The following is a 19,525-nucleotide window of genomic DNA, read 5'->3' as shown; positions in this document are numbered from 1 at the left end:
TGGGTCCTGTATGTCCAATTTATACAACATACTGCCAAGCAGTCCAGGCAAGAGCAGTTTCTTGTCCAAATGGCTAATTTTTGCCACAAAAAAGAAAACTCTATATGGAAATTCTTTGATGCCTATCATCTTCTCTAAAGTAGATTGGTGCTGCCAAGAGCAGACATGTCTCAATGTCCAGGAAAGTCTAAGTTCTTAAAGCATTTTAAATGCCATATTCTGTAAGTCTTTGAAAAGTCTGAAGATTACTTATCCATATAAAATATATCTCTGCATATCTATAAAACCTAATTAGCATGACTATAAGTTTGACAATTATAGATGAATATTAATTTGTATTTATAACTATACATTGCATATTTACATGAGTTGCATAAACATAATACCTTAAACAAGAGTAGAAATATACATATAGTATAACAAAATTAACTATAAATTTGTGTCAATAAACTGAAATCCATACTAATGTAAAATATGTAAGATTAATAGTTTTTTATTTTTTGTATTTAAGTAGATTCAATAATATACCCCCTTTTCCTATCATTTCTATATCTCATATGCCCTTTCTTCTTTTATAAAGAGATTGACTATGATCAATAACAATTTGTAACTAAACTCCCTAAACAAAGATAAATATCCATAATCCAATTTTAGTAATGGGTGTAGAGTTTTCTAGGCTACTTCCTACCTGTTGAGGGCCTTGGTAATCTTATGGGGTCCTGAGAAAATTTAGGATTATGGTAAAGTCCTGACTAGAATAGTCTATGAGGCTACATCTTCTCAGTGAGTTGCCTTGAAGCTGTTCTGGATGTTGGATCATATGGAGACCTCTCAGGGGGATGTTCCTTGATGGAACCATACTAACCTGGAAGAAATCCACAGCTTCTCCTCTTCTGTGGAAACAAAAGCAGAACCCCTTTTCCAAAGCAACATATCTTTAGATCCAAATTTTGAAGTCAACATACTGTTAAGATATATATGTTGGTTTAACTTAGCAGCCCCTAAAATCAAATCAAATGTCTCTCTGCAGTTAAAAATAATCCCAAAGACAACACAATAATATACAGTATTCAGACTCTCTGTATATTTTCCATATTTACATAGCTTTTTAGAAAAATTCTATTTCTTTTTTAAGTACTTTGTCTACCCTTTTTCTTTTCTCTCTCAACCCTGCATATATTTTTAAACTTCTTATAATATGTTTAGAGGTTTTCTTTATCATTCTGTTTAAAACTACATCAAAGCAATCTACTCTAGTGAAATCAAGATGCAAAACATATTGCTGTACATAAAATAATGTACTTGTTTGATGAATCAAAGTAAAAAAGAAAACTGATTTAACTTCATTTTCCCCAGATCAATTTGTGAACAATAATTAACAAAGTATTATCTTTCTTGCACACCAAGTATAACCCTGGCCACTAAAAATTTATCTCTGATGATTATGGGCCTTAAAAAACAACACCCTGAAATATCACAATTTTAGTCTTTATTTTTGAAGTTATACACAACTGTATTACATAGAAAAATTTGTATACAAACACTAATTTAAATATTTTTAATCTTGAAATTTTTTCAACTATAAGCATATGTTAATGAATGTCTAGTGTACACATGGTAGATTATTTCTATATGTCTTTCAAATTAACTTAGTAAAACTGTAACTAATCTGCTTGTCAAAACAACCATCTTATTGTCATCTGTATTAATTACTGCTATTTTAAGTAGCAACTTTAATATTTTTAAAATGGAAAAAATGGTACATTCTAGATTGAATGACAATATTTAATCTCTTGAGACTGCTACCTACTTGAGAAGTCTGTAGCGTACATAGAAAACCAATCATGGCAGAGTGCTCTGATTACTGGATCCAGGTAAGATCTGGAGTGTGACAGTGTCTCAAAATAGGATGGGTGATATGAACACAATATGGAGGAGATGATGGAAAGACAAATATATATATACACATATATGTATATTTATATATGCTGTAAGTAAGTTTTTGTTTAGTGTTTTGGGGGAAAGAGGAGTGTATGACTGTATGAACAGTCAGATTAACAAAGTGATATACATGATCTATTTTATCTCACTACTTGGTTTATTTACGTGTGAGAAGGTGGTCATTATTTTATGTATATGAGTCTTTTGTTTTCTTTGTATGTAGGTGCAAATCATATGTGCCTGGTGCCCACAAAGCCCAGAAGAAGGTGCTAGAATCCCTGAAACTGGAGTTGCAGATACTCTTGAGGCACCATGTGGATGTTGGACATGTGATTTTGGTCCCTTGTGAGACTGGTAAGTGCTCCTGTCCACTGAGCCAACTCTCCAGTCCTTTATTATTTTCAAAGTTATTTATTCCATTTGTTGTTCATTATTTACTTTTTATGTTCTTTAAGCAATAACATTTCCCCATTTTTATCATTCTTCTACTATACACATATTTCCTGTGAATGTCACATCATATAGCTGATAGAACTTAACTAGAATTTTTTATTGTTGGAATGTTGATAAGTATTTAAGTGCAGCATCAGATCTTTATAACAATCTCATAAATTAAGTAGAATTATAACCCGGTTTTATAGGAAATGAATGAATTTTGTGAAAATGATTTGGAATTCAAAATTAGTAATAATAAAACTAGGGTTTGAATTAAGTAATATGTTTTTTGGATTCCCAAATATTGATGTGCCAATATGCATATTGTCACCAAGATAAAATTTCATATTATCAATAAAGGAGACATTACTTGTTAATATTTATCCATATAATAATTATTTCACAAAACATTAAAAAAAGAACTTAGGTGACTTTGTAGCAGCAGGTTTTTAACTACTCAGTTGCTGGTTGGGTAGGGAAAGCATGTGATTTTATATTCACTTGCTTAAGTTATTCATGAAATGATGGTACTAATTCAGTCCTGGAATATAATTCAAGATACTAAGTTGATTCTTTTTCTTTTTCTTTCAAAAAATAAATAACCAGCCAAGTTCTACTTTTAAATAACACTAAAGCATTATTTACAATGATTAATTATCAAGACAACAAATAGTTATTCACATACTTATGACAGTATGTTGGAAAAGAGTGCATTAGTGTTTATTAAACACTTGTGAGGTGCAATTTTTCATTTCTGTAAGGTGGGCAAAAATTTCTAATACATTTATTCCTTTGTCTTAAATTAGTTCTGAAATTGATGTCATTTTACTGATGATGAAGAAATTTAACATCTATACTTTAATAAGAAAGTTAGATCTTACCATTTCTATTGATAGGATGAGTTTTACACTCATAATTATATAAGAAATTCCTTTGAATCTTAAAAACTCTTTTAAAGTTGTTTAGTTCAATGTCTGTTAAGATTTAGTAATATATGGGCTGAAAGTACTACAGAATTTTGGATAACAAATGATTATTAAATCTTGTAGGAGAACTGTGTTGTTTCCCTCTTTAAATTTAATGTTGATGAATTTGGAGATTGAGCAAAATTCCCAGGAACGTAGTATTGCCCCACATTGCACTGTAATTTTCAGTATATGGTTTGGCAATAGCTTAACATCAGTTCATCAGTCTCTTTTTATGATCTTGAAGGTCATTATTAATTTTAAAACGTGGTGACATTGTAAAATAATTAGTGAAGAGACTTCTCAATTGTTTGGATACAACTACTTCTATATTTAATGCAAATACTAGAATAGTTGCAATAAGATTTTAGACTGTGTTATTCAAAATATTTAATACAGTTTTAAACTCAAGAATAAATGCCAATCAACTCATATAAAGACTAATGCAATTAGATTATCATTGTCTTCTTTACCAATGATTTTTTCATTGATTTTTATGTGAAGTAGATGATATCAACAGTGATAGTAACACTTATTAAATTCTCTTGCTAATTGTTTATTTTACTTCTGATGCAATGTGTATTTCAAGAATAAACAACAAACATAACAACAATCCTGTATTTGTTGAATTATTCACTATTTAATATGTTAAAATTGAGAGAAATTATATTATGCTAGAATTTTATTGAAAATATATATTTCCTCTTTCAACATAAATTACATGCAAAGAGCAATAAAAGTAAAATGTTAGGCCATTTAAATTAGGTTTATAGGCACTGTTAGGGAAGTGAAGTTATTATTCAGTGCGAACTTTAAATTTGTTTCAATGAAATAAACACAACAGAATATCATTCCTCAATAAATGTGATTTGGAAACTTGAAAGAAGAGATATACTCCATCAATACAGCTCATATTCAGGGTGTTTCTTTTGCATAATTTCCATGGAGAATTTCATCATATGGATATTTTACTACATGTTTATCATTGACAGTCACTCCTGTTTAGAATTGAAAACAGTCACATTCCATTTTCATCAGTGTTAAAGACATTTCTCTTTCTTTTCTAATCCATTTTTTTTTGAAAAATGCAATTTTGGGATCTTATTACAGTTTCCTGATCAATTAGTTCTTAAAATAACCAATTTTCTAATATTCAGTGGAAAACTAAATTTCAAGGTTTTGAGGGTTTTTTTTTTTTATTTCCATTCCAACAGTAAAGTTTAATTAAGATTTCAGGTTTGCATTAGTTTATCTGTTACACTTTTCTCTAATAATTAATGCATGAAAGTTTCACAATTGTCTAGTTAAAGTACTTCAATGCAAAGGAAATAATGTAGCACTCATTGCTAAATGAATCAGTTCTTTCGGATTTTCACAGAGTTTTCAGTTTGGGCAATTCTGAGCTGCCCATATGGAAGCTGGGTACTGCATCCAGCTTCTCTGTGAGAGTTGTACTTTAACACACCAGCCAAGATGTGGTGGTGCACATCCCTTTAATCTCAGTACTTGGGAAGCAGAGTCACGCAGATCTCTGAGTTTGATCCCAACCGGTCTACAAAAGTGAATTCCAGGAGAGCCAGAACTGTTACGCAGAAAAACCCTGTCTTGAAAAACCAAAACAAAAGCTGGGCAGTGATGGTGCACACCTTTAATCCCAGCACTTGGGAGGCAGAGCCAGGTGGATCTCTGTGAGTTTGAGGCCAGCCTGGTCTACAGAGCTAGGTCCAGGAAAGGCACAAAGCTACACAGAGAAACCCTGTCTCGAAAAACAAAACAAAAACAAAAAACAAAAATAAAGGAGAAAAAAAGAGCATTGTATACACTTTCAATGACTGTGAAGTCTCTCCAGCCCCCATGACTTTTCACATATGAAATCTGCAATGTCATTTTTTTCCAGTGGACCTGAGAAGCACTAATTGACATAGTCATTAGTACATGATAGCAAAATTCTGAACATTGTTAATTATTACCAATTTAGATTGATCATCTAGTCTTATCTTTTTTTGTTATGGTGATAAAGATGACTTTGTCATATCTGTTAGCGATTCATTGGTTTTTATTCTTGTAGGTTTGCTTTTAATGCAACAAAGAGATTAATGCTTACTCCATAAAGCCATCAAAATATTTCTGTTACTTCGTAAATTCAGTAGCCAAAATTTTACCCACACTTACTATAGATTAATATCCCATGTAGAATTATTGTCATGTTACTTAACTACTGAAATCTAGTATTTACTTCCTGAAAAATATCTAAAAGATGAAGAGCAGTAAAGGCATGCCATATTTTCAAACTTTTTAAACATACCTCATACCTCTTTAGTGCTCAGGATATTCTAGGTTCTTCTCTAATAATAGAGACTTCACATTTTTACAGACTAAGAACTATCTGTTCACTTCTTACTTACACTCTGAAGACATGAAAGAGTTTTCTAAAAGTACTTTTCTTTGGGGTTTTTCTATCATTTATTCACTATATCTGCAAAGAAAAAAATGGTCTGAAAATAGTTCATAAGGAAAAGAAAACAAAGCACCAAGAGTGTGTAAGAAACTCAGACGTGCCTTCCGAATTACTACAAAAAGAAGAGAGAAGAATGAGGAATAGCCTTAATTCTGATTTTTAAATAAAAGGCAGGGGGAGGAATGTGGCTAAACATTCTAAACATGAATGACTGTTAATAAAACCTATATGAAAATTTTCAAAATGGTACTTGCCACTTCCTTTTTGATTATTAATTTGCTTTTTTATTGTTCTGTAATCTGTTGCTCTGTTTGGTATTGGAGATTGTGCCTTTTCACTTGAGTACACCCATTACCAATTGACAATGCTTTAATCTCATAATTACTTGTAATCATGTGATCTCACTTAACTTTCAGTTGAAAGAATGTCAATATTCATACACCCCTCTGCTCATCTGCATACTAGAGAAGTAATGTACTGGCTGTGATTTTTCAAAAGTACCATCGTTGACATTTTTATCATCAATACTCAGTTTAGTGTCATTCATCACTGCTAAATCTGTTCATGCTTTCTCCATGCCTGTCAGTCCATAAATTTCATTAAGGTACTGGATTTAATTCAAAGTTCAACAATTTAGTGCCATTTAGAATTTTTCTTCCCACTCCATATGATTCTTTTTATCTAAAAAAAAAAAAAAAAACCTCTGTAATTGAAAATAAGAAACTAAATGTTCTACACCGTAAATATCATTGTGAGATTTTTCTAGAGACATACCAACAAAAATGTTTACCTCAGATGAGCACTAACTGACCTGAATGCATGGATTTCTCACTTGGGAGCAAGGAGTTCACTGTAGTAGCTTACAGAAGCATGGTCAACAGCAAGGCATCTTACCATGGAACATCCTATCCCAGAATGGTTGGAAATTTGCAAAAAAATCAATTTCTGCATTTTTTTTGCCTAATACCAGGTAACCTAAAAGGAGAGTAGTAGAGACTCACTTACACAGCAAGTGCTTGTACCTTTATTACTTGGAAAGATCATGTGAAATCAGTCAATTTCTAAGATTTTGGAAGATTGTACATTTTCCAAAATTCCTGAGTCTTATATGCTTCCTTCCTCCCTCCAAGAGAGAATGTTTAAATTCAAAGAAAACAGCTACAAAAATCTCAACACAGTTACAATGAGCATGCCTACTTGTAAGGATTCTCTATGAGAGATTATAGCAATTCTGAAACCTCACTCAACATTGTTTAGATGCCACCTTTACTCATGAATACCTCTTAATAATAGTTCTTCAATATTTTTTATTAAATGAGAGTTTCAACTCTTTAACTTTGATTCTAGTTTAAAGATGTTGCATTTCTGGATATTTTATTGTCCTTATGAAATAGATGGTTGTATTTTTGTTCTTTGATGTGGGAGATTGCTCAATCAGATTGGTATCAATGAAAGTCCAAAGGCTTTTGCATTTCTCAGCAGACATGAACCCTGAATTATGGTTTATAGGCTTCTTATTTACTAAGGCAATCCTCTTATACTTTGCATGACTTCTTAGCTATTAAAGTCCATTGATCTCCATGGGCCTAAATCTATATCTAAATATTTGCTTCTTCCAAAATGAATCTTAGACATTCTTTATTCACACCCCACAATATATTTTAACACAACTTAATTTTAGGTATATTGATTTTGTGAAGTTTGGATTTCTGTGCTTCTCTTGCTGGTTTTTAAATTTGAAAAACAAAATTAGCTGAGTACTGCTGTCACAATTTGTTGTCTGCCTTGAGATAACTGATGTAAAGTGTGAACAACAGAGCTGAACATTATAGCACTGAGAAGATGTGGCCACAGATGTGTGCAATGGATTCATTACTTCCTTTTCTTGTTAGTTAGAGAGCTTTTGGCTCTGTCTTTTGTTGTGGAGAACAAACCTATGACCGTAGGCATACTTGATGCATGCCTTATCAAGGACATACATTCTCAGTCCTCATTTAGAGGGAGACACTATTCAAGTTCCCAAATTTCTGCACTTTCTTCCACTGCATTCCTGCACTAAAGACTTACTTATACTTAGTTTGATTAATGATTTTGCAATTTTGTTTGTTTGGTTTTATTTTTCTGAGGCAGGGCCTTTCCATATAGCCTTGTATAGTACACAATTTCACACCAGTGCCTCCTCAGCCTCTTGGGTTCTGAATTGAAAGTTTACATCACAAAGATTCCCAGCAATATCTCTTCTTTTTCCTTCTCTGTTTTTAAAACATTATCCTGTCCACACACAGGCAAACCAGTCTACCAAGGAACACACACACACAATTTACATTTGTCCATGTAACTTCTTTTTCAAGATGTTTACATTCTTTTTTTTTTTTTTTTTTTTTTTTTGAGCTTTAGATTTTTTTATTATTATTATTATTATTATTATTATTTTACAACACCATTCAGTTCAACATAATAGCCACAGAATCCCCTGTTCTCCCCCTCTCGCCCACCCCTCCCCCCAGCCCACCCCCCATTCCCACCTCCTCCAGATCAAGGTCTCCCCCGAGGACCGGGGTTGACCTGGTAGACTCAGTCCAGGCAGGTCCATTCCCCCCTCCCAGACCGAGCCAAGTGTCCCTGCATAAGTCCCAGGATTCAAACAGCCAACTCATGCAACGAGCCCAGGACCTGGCACCAATGCACAGCTGCCTCCCAAACAGATCAAGCCAACTGACTGTCTCACCCGTTCAGGTGGCCTGATCCAGTTGGGGGCCCCTCAGCCTTTGGTTCATAGATCCTGTGCTTCCATTCATTTGGTTATTTATCCCGGTGCTTTATCCAACCTTGGCTTCAACAATTCTCGCTCATATAAATCCTCTTCATACTCACTAATTAGACTCCCAGTGCTCCACCAGGGGCCCAGCCGTGGATGTCTGCCTTCAGATTCCTCAGTCCTTGGATGGGGTTTATGGCATCACTATTTGGGTGTCTGGCCATTCCATCACCAGAGTAGGTCAGTTCCTGCCATCTCGCGACCATTGCCAGCAGTCTTTTGAGGGGGTATCTTTGTGGATCTCCGTGGGCCTCCCTAGCTCTCTGCTTCCTCCCCTTCTCACCTTCCCATGTGGTCTTCATTTACCATGGTCTCCTATTCCTTGTTCTCCCTCTCTTTTCTTGATCCAGCTAGGATCTCCCACTCTTTCCCTCGACTGTCGCCCTTCATTGTTCCCACTCATGACCAGGCTATTCATGTAGATCTTGTCCATTTCTCCGTGTCTTTTTTGGGGTCCCGTTTTCCAGGTAGCCTCACTGGTGATGTGAGTAGCAGTCTAGTCATCCTTGTTCCACATCTAGCATCTTCCTATGAGTGAGTACATACCATATTTGTCTTTCTGAGTCTGGGTTACCTCACTCAGGATGATTTTTTCTAGATCCATCCATTTGCCTGCAAACCGTGTGATGTCGTTGTTTTTCTCTGCTGAGTAGTATTCCATTGTGTATATGTGCCAAAATTTATTTATCCATTCTTCAGTTGAAGGGCATCTAGGTTGTTTCCAGGTTTTGGCTATTACAAACAATGCTGATATGAACATAGCTGAGCAAGTGCTCTTGTGGTATGATTGAGCATTTCTTGGGTATATGCCCAGGAGTGGTATAGCTGGATCTTGGGGGAGATTGATTCCCAATTTTCTAAGAAAGCGCCATATTGATTTCCAAAGTGGTTGTACAAGCTTGCATTCCCACCAGCAGTGGAGGAGAGTTCCCCTAGTTCCACATCCTCTCCAGCATAAAGTGTCTTCAGTGTTTTTGATCTTAGCCACTCTGACAGGCGTAAGGTGGTATCTCAGAGTTGTCTTGATTTGCATTTCCCTGATGATTAGGGAAGTTGAGCAATTCCTTAAATGTCTTTCAGCCATTTGGGATTCCTCTGTTGAGAATTCTCTGTTTAGTTCTAAAGCCCATTTCTCAATTGGACTGTTGGTCCTTTTGATGTCTAATTTCTTGAGTTCCTTATATATTCCGGATATCAGTCCTCTGTCAGATGTGGGGTTGGTGAAGATCTTTTCCCATTCTGTAGGCTGTCGCTTTGCCTTGTTGACCGTATCCTTTGCTCTACAAAAGCTTCTCAGTTTCAAGAGGTCCCATTGATTGATTGTTTGTCTCAGTGTCTGCACTACTGGTGTTATATTTAGGAAGTGATCTCCTATGCCAAGGCGTTCAAGACTATTTCCTACTTTTTCTTCTAGCAGGTTCAGAGTAGCTGGATTTATGTTGAGGTCTTTGATCCATTTGGACTTAAGTTTTGTGCACGGTGACAGATATGGATCTATTTGCAGCCTTCTACACGCTGATATCCAGTTATGCCAGCACCATTTGTTGAAGATGCTTTCTTTTTTCCATTGTACACTTTTGGCTTCTTTGTCAAAAATTATATGTCCATAGGTGTGTGGGTTAATGTCAGGGTCTTCAATTCGATTCCATTGGTCCACATGTCGGTTTTTATGCCAATACCAGGCTGTTTTTATTACTGTAGCTCTATAGTAGAGCTTGAAGTCGGGGATTGTGATGCCTCCAGAAGTTGTTTTATTGTACAGGTTTCTTTTAGCTATCCTGGGTTTTTTGTTTTTCCATATGAAGTTGAGTATTGTTCTTTCCAGATCTGTGAAGAATTGTGTTGGTATTTTGATGGGGATTGCATTGAATCTGTAAATTGCTTTTGGTAAGATTGCCATTTTTACTATGTTAACCCTGCCTATCCATGAGCATGGAAGATCTTTCCATTTTCTGAGATCTTCTTCAATTTCTTTTTTCAGGGACTTAAAGTTCTTGTCATATAGGTCCTTCACTTGCTTGGTTAGTGTTACCCCAAGGTATTTTATGTCATTTTTGGCTATTGTGAAGGGTGATGTATCTCTAATTGCCTTCTCAGCTTCTTTGTCCATTGTATATAGGAGGGCTACTGATTTTTTTGAGTTGATTTTGTATCCTGCTATGTTGCTGAAGGTGTTTATAAGCTTTATCAATTCCTGGGTGGAATCTTTGGGGTCACTCAAGTATACTATCATGTCGTCTGCAAATAGGGAAAGCTTGACTTCTTCCTTTCCAATTTGAATCCCCTTAATCTCCTTATGTTGTCTTATTGCTCTGGCTAGAACTTCAAGTACTATATTGAATAAGTATGGGGAGAGTGGACAGCCTTGTCTCGTTCCTGATTTTAGTGGAATTGCTTTGAGTTTCTCTCCATTTAATTTGATGTTGGCTGTTGGTTTGCTATATATTGCCTTTATTATGTTTAGGTATGTTCCCTGTATTCCTGATCGCTCCAAGACTTTTATCATGAAGGGGTGTTGGATTTTGTCAAATGCCTTTTCTGCATCTAGTGAGATGATCATGTGGTTTTTTTCTTTGAGTTTGTTTATATGGTGTATTACATTAATGGACTTTCGTATGTTGAACCACCCTTGCATCCCTGGGATGAAGCCTACTTGATCATGGTGGATAATCGTTCTGATGTGTTCTTGGAGTCTGTTTGCCAGTATTTTATTGAGTATTTTTGCATCAATGTTCATGAGGGAGATCGGTCTGTAGTTCTCTTTCTTTGTTGCATCCTTGTTTGGTTTAGGAATCAGGGTAATTGTAGCCTCATAGAAGGAGTTTGGTAATGTTCCTTCTGTTTCTATTATGTGGAACAATTTAGAGAGTATTGGTATTAACTCTTCTTTGAAGATCTGGTAGAATTCTGCGCTGAAACCATCTGGTCCTGGGCTTTTTTTGGTTGGGAGACCTTTAATGACTGTTTCTATTTCCTTAGGGGTTATTGGACTATTTAAATAGTTTATCTGGTCTTGATTAAACTTAGGTATGTGGTATCTATCCAGAAAAATGTCCATTTCTTTTAGGTTTTCCAGTTTTGTGGAGTAGAGGTTTTTGAAATATGACCTTATAATTCTCTGGATTTCCTCAATGTCTGTTGTTATGTCCCCCTTTTCATTTCTGATTTTGTTGATTTGGATTCTCTCTCTCTGTCTTTTGGTTAGTTTGGATAAGGGCTTGTCTATCTTGTTGATTTTCTCAAAGAACCAACTCTTTGTTTCATTAATTTTTTGTATTATTCTCTTAGTTTCTAATTTATTAATTTCACCTCTCACTTTGATAATTTCCTGGCGTCTATTCTTCCTGGGAGACTTTGCTTCTTCTTGTTCTAGAGCTTTCAGATGTGCTGTTAATTCACTAGTGTGCGATTTCTCCAACTTCTTTATGTGGGCATTTAGTGCTATGAATTTCCCTCTTAGCACTGCTTTCATAGTGTCCCATAAGTTTGGGTATGTGGTGTCTTCATTTTCATTGATCTCTAGGAAGTCTTTAATTTCTTTCTTTATTTCTTCCTTAACCCATTGGTGATTCAGTTGAGCATTATTCAGTTTCCATGAGGTTGTAGGTTTTCTGTAGTTTTTGTTGTTGTTGAAATCTAGCTTTAAACCATGGTGATCTGATAGAACACAGGAGGTTATTCTGATTGTTTTGTATCTGTTGAGATTTGCTTTGTGGCCAAGTATGTGGTCGATTTTAGAGAAAGTTCCATGGGGTGCTGAGAAGAAAGTATATTCTTTCTTGTTAGGATGGAATGTTCTGTAGATATCTATTAGGTCCAATTGGGTCATGACATCAGTTAAGTCCTTTATTTCTCTGTTAAGTTTCGATTTGGGAGATCTGTCCAGTGGTGAAAGTGGGGTGTTGAGATCTCCCACTATTAATGTGTGGGGTTTTATATGTGGTTTAAGCTTTAGTAATGTTTCTTTTACATATGTGGGTGCTCTTATGTTTGGGGCATATATGTTCAGAATTGAAACTTCATCTTGGTCGATCTTTCCTGTGACGAGGATGTAATGTCCTTCTTGATCTCTTTTGATTGATTTTAGTTTGAAGTCTATTTTGTTGGATATCAGGATGGCTACCCCTGCTTGTTTCTTAAGACCATTTGATTGAAAAGTCTTTTCCCAGCCTTTTATTCTTAGGTAGTGTCTATCTTTGAATTTGAGATGTGTTTCTTGTATGCAGCAGAAGGATGGGTCCTGCTTTCGTATCCATTCTGTAAGTCTATGTCTTTTTATAGGTGAATTAAGTCCGTTGATATTAAGGGATATTAATGACCAGTGATTCTTCATCTCTGTTATTTTTGGTGGTAGTGTGTGTGTACTTCTCTTCTTTGGGGTTTACTGTTGTGGCTTTATCTATTGCCTGTGTTTTCAAGTGTGTATCTGACTTCCCTCGGTTGGAATTTTCCTTCTAGTGCTTTCTGTAGGGCTGGGTTTGTGGATAGGTATTGTTTAAATCTGGTTTTGTCTTCGAATGTCTTGTTCCTTCCGTCTATGATGATTGAAAGTTTTGCTGGGTATATTAGTCTGGGCTGACATCCATGGTCTCTTAGTGTCTGGATTACATCTGTCCAGGTCCTTCTGGCTTTCAAAGTCTCCATTGAGAAATCGGGTGTTATTCTGATGGGTTTACCTTTATAGGTCACTTGGCCTTTTTCCTTGGCTGCTCTTAATATTCTTTCTTTATTCTGTACATTTAGTTGTTTAATTATTATGTGTCGAGGGGACTTTTTTTGGGGGTCTAGTCTGTTTGGTGTTCTATAGGCTTCTTGTATCTTCATAGGCATTTCCTTCTTTAAGTTGGGAAAGTTTTCTTCTATAATTTTGTTGAATATATTTTCTGTGCCTTTGAGTTGGTATTCTTCACCTTCTTCTATCCCTATAATTCGTAAGTTTGGTCTTTTTATGGTGTCCCAGATTTCTTGGACATTTTGGTTCATGACTTTGTTGGCTTTAGTGTTTCCTTCGACTGATGGAACTATTTCTTCTACTGTATCTTCAATGCCAGAAATCCTCTCTTCCATCTCTTGCATTCTGTTGGTTATACTTGCATCCGAAGTTCCTGATCTTTTACTCAGGTTTTCTATTTCCAGCATTCCCTCTGTTTGTGTCTTTTTCATTTTTTCAATTTCCCTTTTCAGATCTTGGACTGTTTCCTTTGTTTGTTTCATTGCTTTTTCATGGTTTTCTTTCAGTGCTTTATTGTTTTCTTCCAGGATTTTAATGTTTTCTTCCAGGACTTTATTGTTTTCTTGGAGGGCTTTATTGTTTTCTTCTAATTTGTTTGCCCTTTCCTCTAGTTGTTTACAGCGTTCTTCCAATTTTCTTGTCTTTTCCTCTACACACGCCTCTACCTTCTTCATGAAGTTACTCATAAGGCTACTTTCTTCTGCTTCTTCCAATTTTTGGTGTTCAGGTCTAGATGTTGGAGGCGAGCTAGGTTCTGGTGATGCTGTATTGCTCTTCATTTTGCTGTATGTACTTCTGCTTTGACGTCTGCCCATCTCCTTGTGATTCCTTCTTGGTCTTATCAGTGGACTTGTTTCACAAAGATCTGACAGACTCAGGAGGACTCTCTCTCTTGTCCAAAAGGGAGTTCTCTTGTCCAACTCTTTGGTCCAGAAGGGAAGTCAGGGGCAAGCTCTGGTCCAGAATGGCAGTCGGGGACAGGCTGGGAGCTGGGGGCCGGTCTCTAAGTCTCAGGAAGTGGGTGGGGTCTTGGGCAGATGGGCGTGGGGGCAGGGCGCGGAGACTGCAGGGGCTGCCGGGGGCTTGGAAATGGGGATCCCTCCCGGTGGGGCTAGAAGGGGAGCTGCCCGGTGGCCAGAACCCGGCGCCAAGCTGGGCAGGTCCTCCCGGGGTGGCTGGTGGCCAGGGATGCGGTCCGGGTTGGACCCGGGTACTCACCTCTGGTCCAGAAGGGAAGTCTTCGGGGGCAGGCTGGGGAGATGTTTACATTCTTTTGACATGTGGTTTCTTGTCCATTTGAGGAGCCAAAAAATCATCTGAAACCTTTTCTCCTGCAGAGTTCAATTTCTTCATTACTTTCTATTTGACCACTAAGGCAAAATCAGCATATTATGTACTTTATAATGTCAGAACCCATATAGTGATATCAATCAAGATCCTCTGGATCATGATGTGACAGTTCCTATTAAAGGATTGTTTCTTGTTTGTGTTTAATGTACATTTTGGGTTGCCTGGCTTATATTTTATTTTCTTTGCCTTCCTGGGGGACACAAAGTGCTGAAGAAGTCATGTCAGAACACAACAAACCACTATGGTAGAAGGAAAGTATCCTTGAAATATTTCACCCAGGGCTGGAAGGAATACACATAACTTCCTCTAATGTCTCATTAAATAAAGCAGATCATAGCGTAACATTTTACTTCAACATGATAGTTAAAAAGATTGTACTCTGTACCAGGAGAAGTCAAATAACTACTAAAAAGTCATTTAAATAATTACTAGCTTAAATTACTTTTAAAACGTGTTACTGTCTTAGCATATTACTATACACTAATATTCAAGGTGAGAGAGATAATACAATGCATACTAATAGTTACAATTAATTTAGGGCATGCTATGTAGCAATTTATTCTCTAAAATTTGTAGGGAACATTTTGATTATGTATGAAAGTTTCTTTCTGACTATGAGAGCTGTTTAATATTTAAATGTAGGTAAATGATATTTAGGTATTTCAGTTGCTAAGATGTTCACCTCTTTTGTAACAGTGGCTATAAATATCAGAGCAATGCCATTTAAGAATTCAAATGCAATGTTTAACCAATTGTTCAGCTCTCTGATTTATGAATGCACATGTATCAGTTCTTTGCCATTGTCAGTAGTGTTTATTAGTTTGTTATGATAACCTCCCAGAAAGTCTCAAGATACAAAGTAAATAACTGTGTACTCCTTTATGACAATCACCTTATATGTGCAGTTATGTCTTACACCCAGCTGTGCCAATACTGGAGAAAGATGGAAAGACACAATTATAGTCCTAAAATTAACCTTATACTCAAGTGATTCTATGTGACAGATTAGTGAATAGAAGGATGGTTTGCATATACCCCCGATTTTGTTAGTTTGCATGCAAGCAGCATCTAACGAAACGATCTGATATATTGCCATAAAGACGGCACAAAGGGGTCCTTTGCAACTCTGTTGTCAAGTACCACCTCTCTAGTCAGTAAACATTTTACTGCTTCTCCTGATGCATGGGTGCACTGAGGCTCTGCGGCCAGCATTATTTAGTATTATTTCCATATGTTCTTCGTAGTCACATACTTTAATGGGAACTATGATATATCGCAAAGTAGTCTGGGTGACATCTGATAGCAATCTTGGAGTCAATAAAAAGAACAGCGCTTTAAGAGAAGAATGAGTAAACCCTAGCTTTAGGAGCAAGAAAAAGAATATTATAAAAGATTTAAAAGCAAGGTATAGGTTTCCTGGTCGACAAGCCATTTACTACAGCAATAAAATCAGTGTGCGACTCTATTGTGAAGATTTGTCTATGGACTATTGTATGGCTATTTGTTTAGGCAGATGGCAGAACATTACCATTTAAGAATGATTTTCCAAGTTTGCATTTCTTGAATATTGCAAAAGAAATAAATTTTAAAAGGGATATTAGTGCAGAATAAAAGAATCTTAGCCATATTATTCCCACTGAAAGCCTCTAGATTGATCAGAGAATTAAAAAGATAAAAACTTATAAAATGAGTATTAAAATAAGTTCACAATTTTTCTCATGGTGAATATCTTTTCAACTTCTTAACTTGTAGTCCTTCAGAATTGGTACTGATTGGGTTGCCTAAGTACTTTTCATAATTCCTTTCATGGATATTGAGAGAACACTCCAAAATATATATGACTTTATACCAACTGTGGACTGAGATAGTAAAGGTTTTTTCCCCTTGTTTCTGCTTTCTGCCTGTAGTTTTATATAATTTCAAAATTGAATTCTTTCCATAAATATGAAAACATAGATGTATATGATTCAAAGTATACCCTTTCAAAATGAAAATAGTGGATATTAGTATTTCAAAGTAACAACTTATAGGAAATTAAGAGCTGGCACACAGAGAGAAATTCATACTTATTGCAAAAATATTCACAAAATAAGCATGATTTAAGAGGATGAAAATTTTGGATAGAACTATTATGATTAACAGAATTATAATTATAATCAATTTTCACTTGTTTTCAGCAGTGGTCATCACAGCTAGGAGAAAATACACCCACTGGTCATGGCCAGTTATGTGGAGGAAGAAGAGTGAGTCAGTGGCAGCTGGAAAAGATAATATCTTCAATAACTGTTGCTAGTGAAACTGGATGGCAGCATGTAGAATATGCATAGATGCATACTTACTGCTGTGCACAAAACTTAACACCCAATGGATGAAAGACATCAACTTAAAGCCAGACACACTGAAGTTGATAGAAAAGAAAGTAAGAAATACCCTTGAACTTATTGACACAGAAGAAGACTTTCTGGACAGAACACTGTTAGCACAGATACTAAGATCAACACTTAATAAATGGGACCTCATGAAATCAAGAAGCTTCTGCTTGGCAAAGGACACCATCATTTGTATGAAAACCTAAATCTACATAATGGGAAAAGATTTTTTTCCAACTACACACCCAACAGATGGCTAATATCAAAATATATAAAGAACTAAAAAAAAAAAACAAGATTAAAAAACCCAGTTAAAAAAGTGGTACAGATCTTAATGGAGATATCTCAAAAGAGGGAACTCAAATGGCTGAGAAACACTTAAAAAAGGTTCAACATCCCTAGCCATCACAGAAATACAAATCAAAACTACTTTGAAATTTCAACTTACAACAGTTAAAATGGCTAAGATTAATACAACAAATGACAGTTAATGTTGATAAGGATATGGAGTCAGGGGACCACTCATACATTGCTGGTAGGGATACAAACTTATGCAACCATAATGGAAATCAGTGTGGTGGTTTCTCAGAAAGATGGGAATTGATCTAACTCAAGATCCAGCTATATCGATTACTTATGGATATATATATATATATATATATATATATATATATATATCCAAAGATTGCTTTATCCTATTGTTTAGACATTTGCTCAACCATGTTCATTGCTGCTCTATTCATAATAGTTACAAATTAGAAACAATTGGGATGTGCCTCAAAAGAAGAATGGGTAAAGAAAATGTGGAACATTTACAGAATGGAATATTCTATTGAAAAAAAATGTAATTCACAGGCAAATTAATGGAACTAGAAAAAAAAAACTCAGCTTAATTCTGAGGGCCATCACCCCAGGATAATAACTGAGGGATTTGAAGCTCCAAAGGAAAAGGGCCTCGTGATTTGGGGGGAAAATCAATGTAAGCAGAAAGATGGGCAGGGAAACACTTATTCAGGTTGCCAGATCATCTCTACAAAGTTGGCATCCATGCAAAACTTGAAGATGTCTTAACAGAGGCTGTGGTAGACTCCATTTTGGCCACGAAGGAATCAAGGAAGCCCATTGACCTCTTTATAGTTGAGATCATAAGGAGGAAGTATAACTATGAAACTGATATGAGTTTAATCATGGGGCTTGTTTTGGACTGTGTAGAATAGTATACTGATATGAAGAGTAGAAAATGCCTACATCCTCACGTGAAATGTGCCCTTAGAATATGAGAAAACAGAAGTGAATTTTGGGTTGCATTACAAGAGCACAGAAGATGGAGGGAAAATCTGTTAATGCTGAAAGAAAATTCACTGGAAACAGAATGAAAACAATAATAGAACTGAAAAAGAAAGCCTTTAGTGATGAAGAAACAGAATTTGTTGTGATTAATGAAAAGGGAGTTGACCCCTTTTCTCTAGATGCCCTTGCCATAGAAGATATTGTAGCTCTGAACAGAGTCAAAGGAGTAAAATGGAGAGGGTGACATTAGCTTGTGGTGAGGTAGATCACACTTTCGTTAGTGATCTAACCCTGACTGGGATGTGCTGGGCTTGTCTGTGAGTGTACTCTGGGCAAAATGAACATCACCTTTAACTGAGATTTGGCACAGTACCCATCTGTCACATGACAGGCTAAGGACCAAATAAATACACACTGACTCAAATTAAAGATACAATAAGTTATGGCTTATGGGCTGTCCAATTGCTATTGAAGATGGTTGAGTTTTCCCGGTGCTGGTGCAGTAAAAGAGGCAATGGCAGGAGCATTCCAATGTCCTCTCTGAAAGGTGGAAGAAGTCTAATTTGTAACAGAGTCAGTTACACTACATAAAAATGTGGGGGAGAAGATGTTATTTTTGTCCAAGGATCAAATGGTTTCAAAAGGAATTTCTCTTTCCATATAAAAAAAGTACAAGCCATTGGACACTTGTTCAAATTATCATATTGTAAATCCTTACAGGTTTTTTGATTGTTTGTTTTGTTTGTTTGTTTGTTTGTTGCACTGAGTGTGCCCCCACAAAGCAGTTTCTTTTTATCTACTGAACAAAGATGTCTTAACTTCAGTGATACAAAATTACATTTTAAGATAAACACCTCATTACTTGGTTCCTTAGATTCTTGCTAATGTAAGCCACAACTGCGCCCCATATGGTATTTCCTAGGTGTCTCTAATAAATACTCAGTGGTAAAGCTACTGGATCTTTCACACTTTTGAAATAGCCGCTAAAATATTGCTGTCAGAAAAGTTAATAATTGCTATCATTCGAGGCTGGAGCAGGAGGACTGCAAATCTGAAGCACAACATTTCCAGACAACATGGAATCACAAAAGGCAGACACAGTAATAAGTGTAATGGACAAAAGAAGGATAGCTAAGGAATAGGGACTTAACAGTCAAACACAAGAAT

The 19,525-nt window shown here is 35.9% G+C and overlaps 1 pseudogene; it reads left to right on the top strand.

The window, feature by feature from the left end:
* The first annotated feature begins 1,844 nt into the window (after positions 1–1,844).
* Positions 1,845–18,949, top strand: LOC121823578 (T-complex protein 1 subunit zeta pseudogene; annotated as a pseudogene).
* Positions 18,950–19,525: the final 576 nt, after the last annotated feature.

This window comes from Peromyscus maniculatus, chromosome 17 (assembly GCF_049852395.1).
Source record: "Peromyscus maniculatus bairdii isolate BWxNUB_F1_BW_parent chromosome 17, HU_Pman_BW_mat_3.1, whole genome shotgun sequence".
Classification (NCBI taxonomy): Eukaryota; Metazoa; Chordata; class Mammalia; order Rodentia; family Cricetidae; genus Peromyscus; species Peromyscus maniculatus.
The sequence above is the reverse complement of the archived record's forward strand: the minus strand, read 5'-3'. Positions and strand labels throughout refer to the sequence as shown.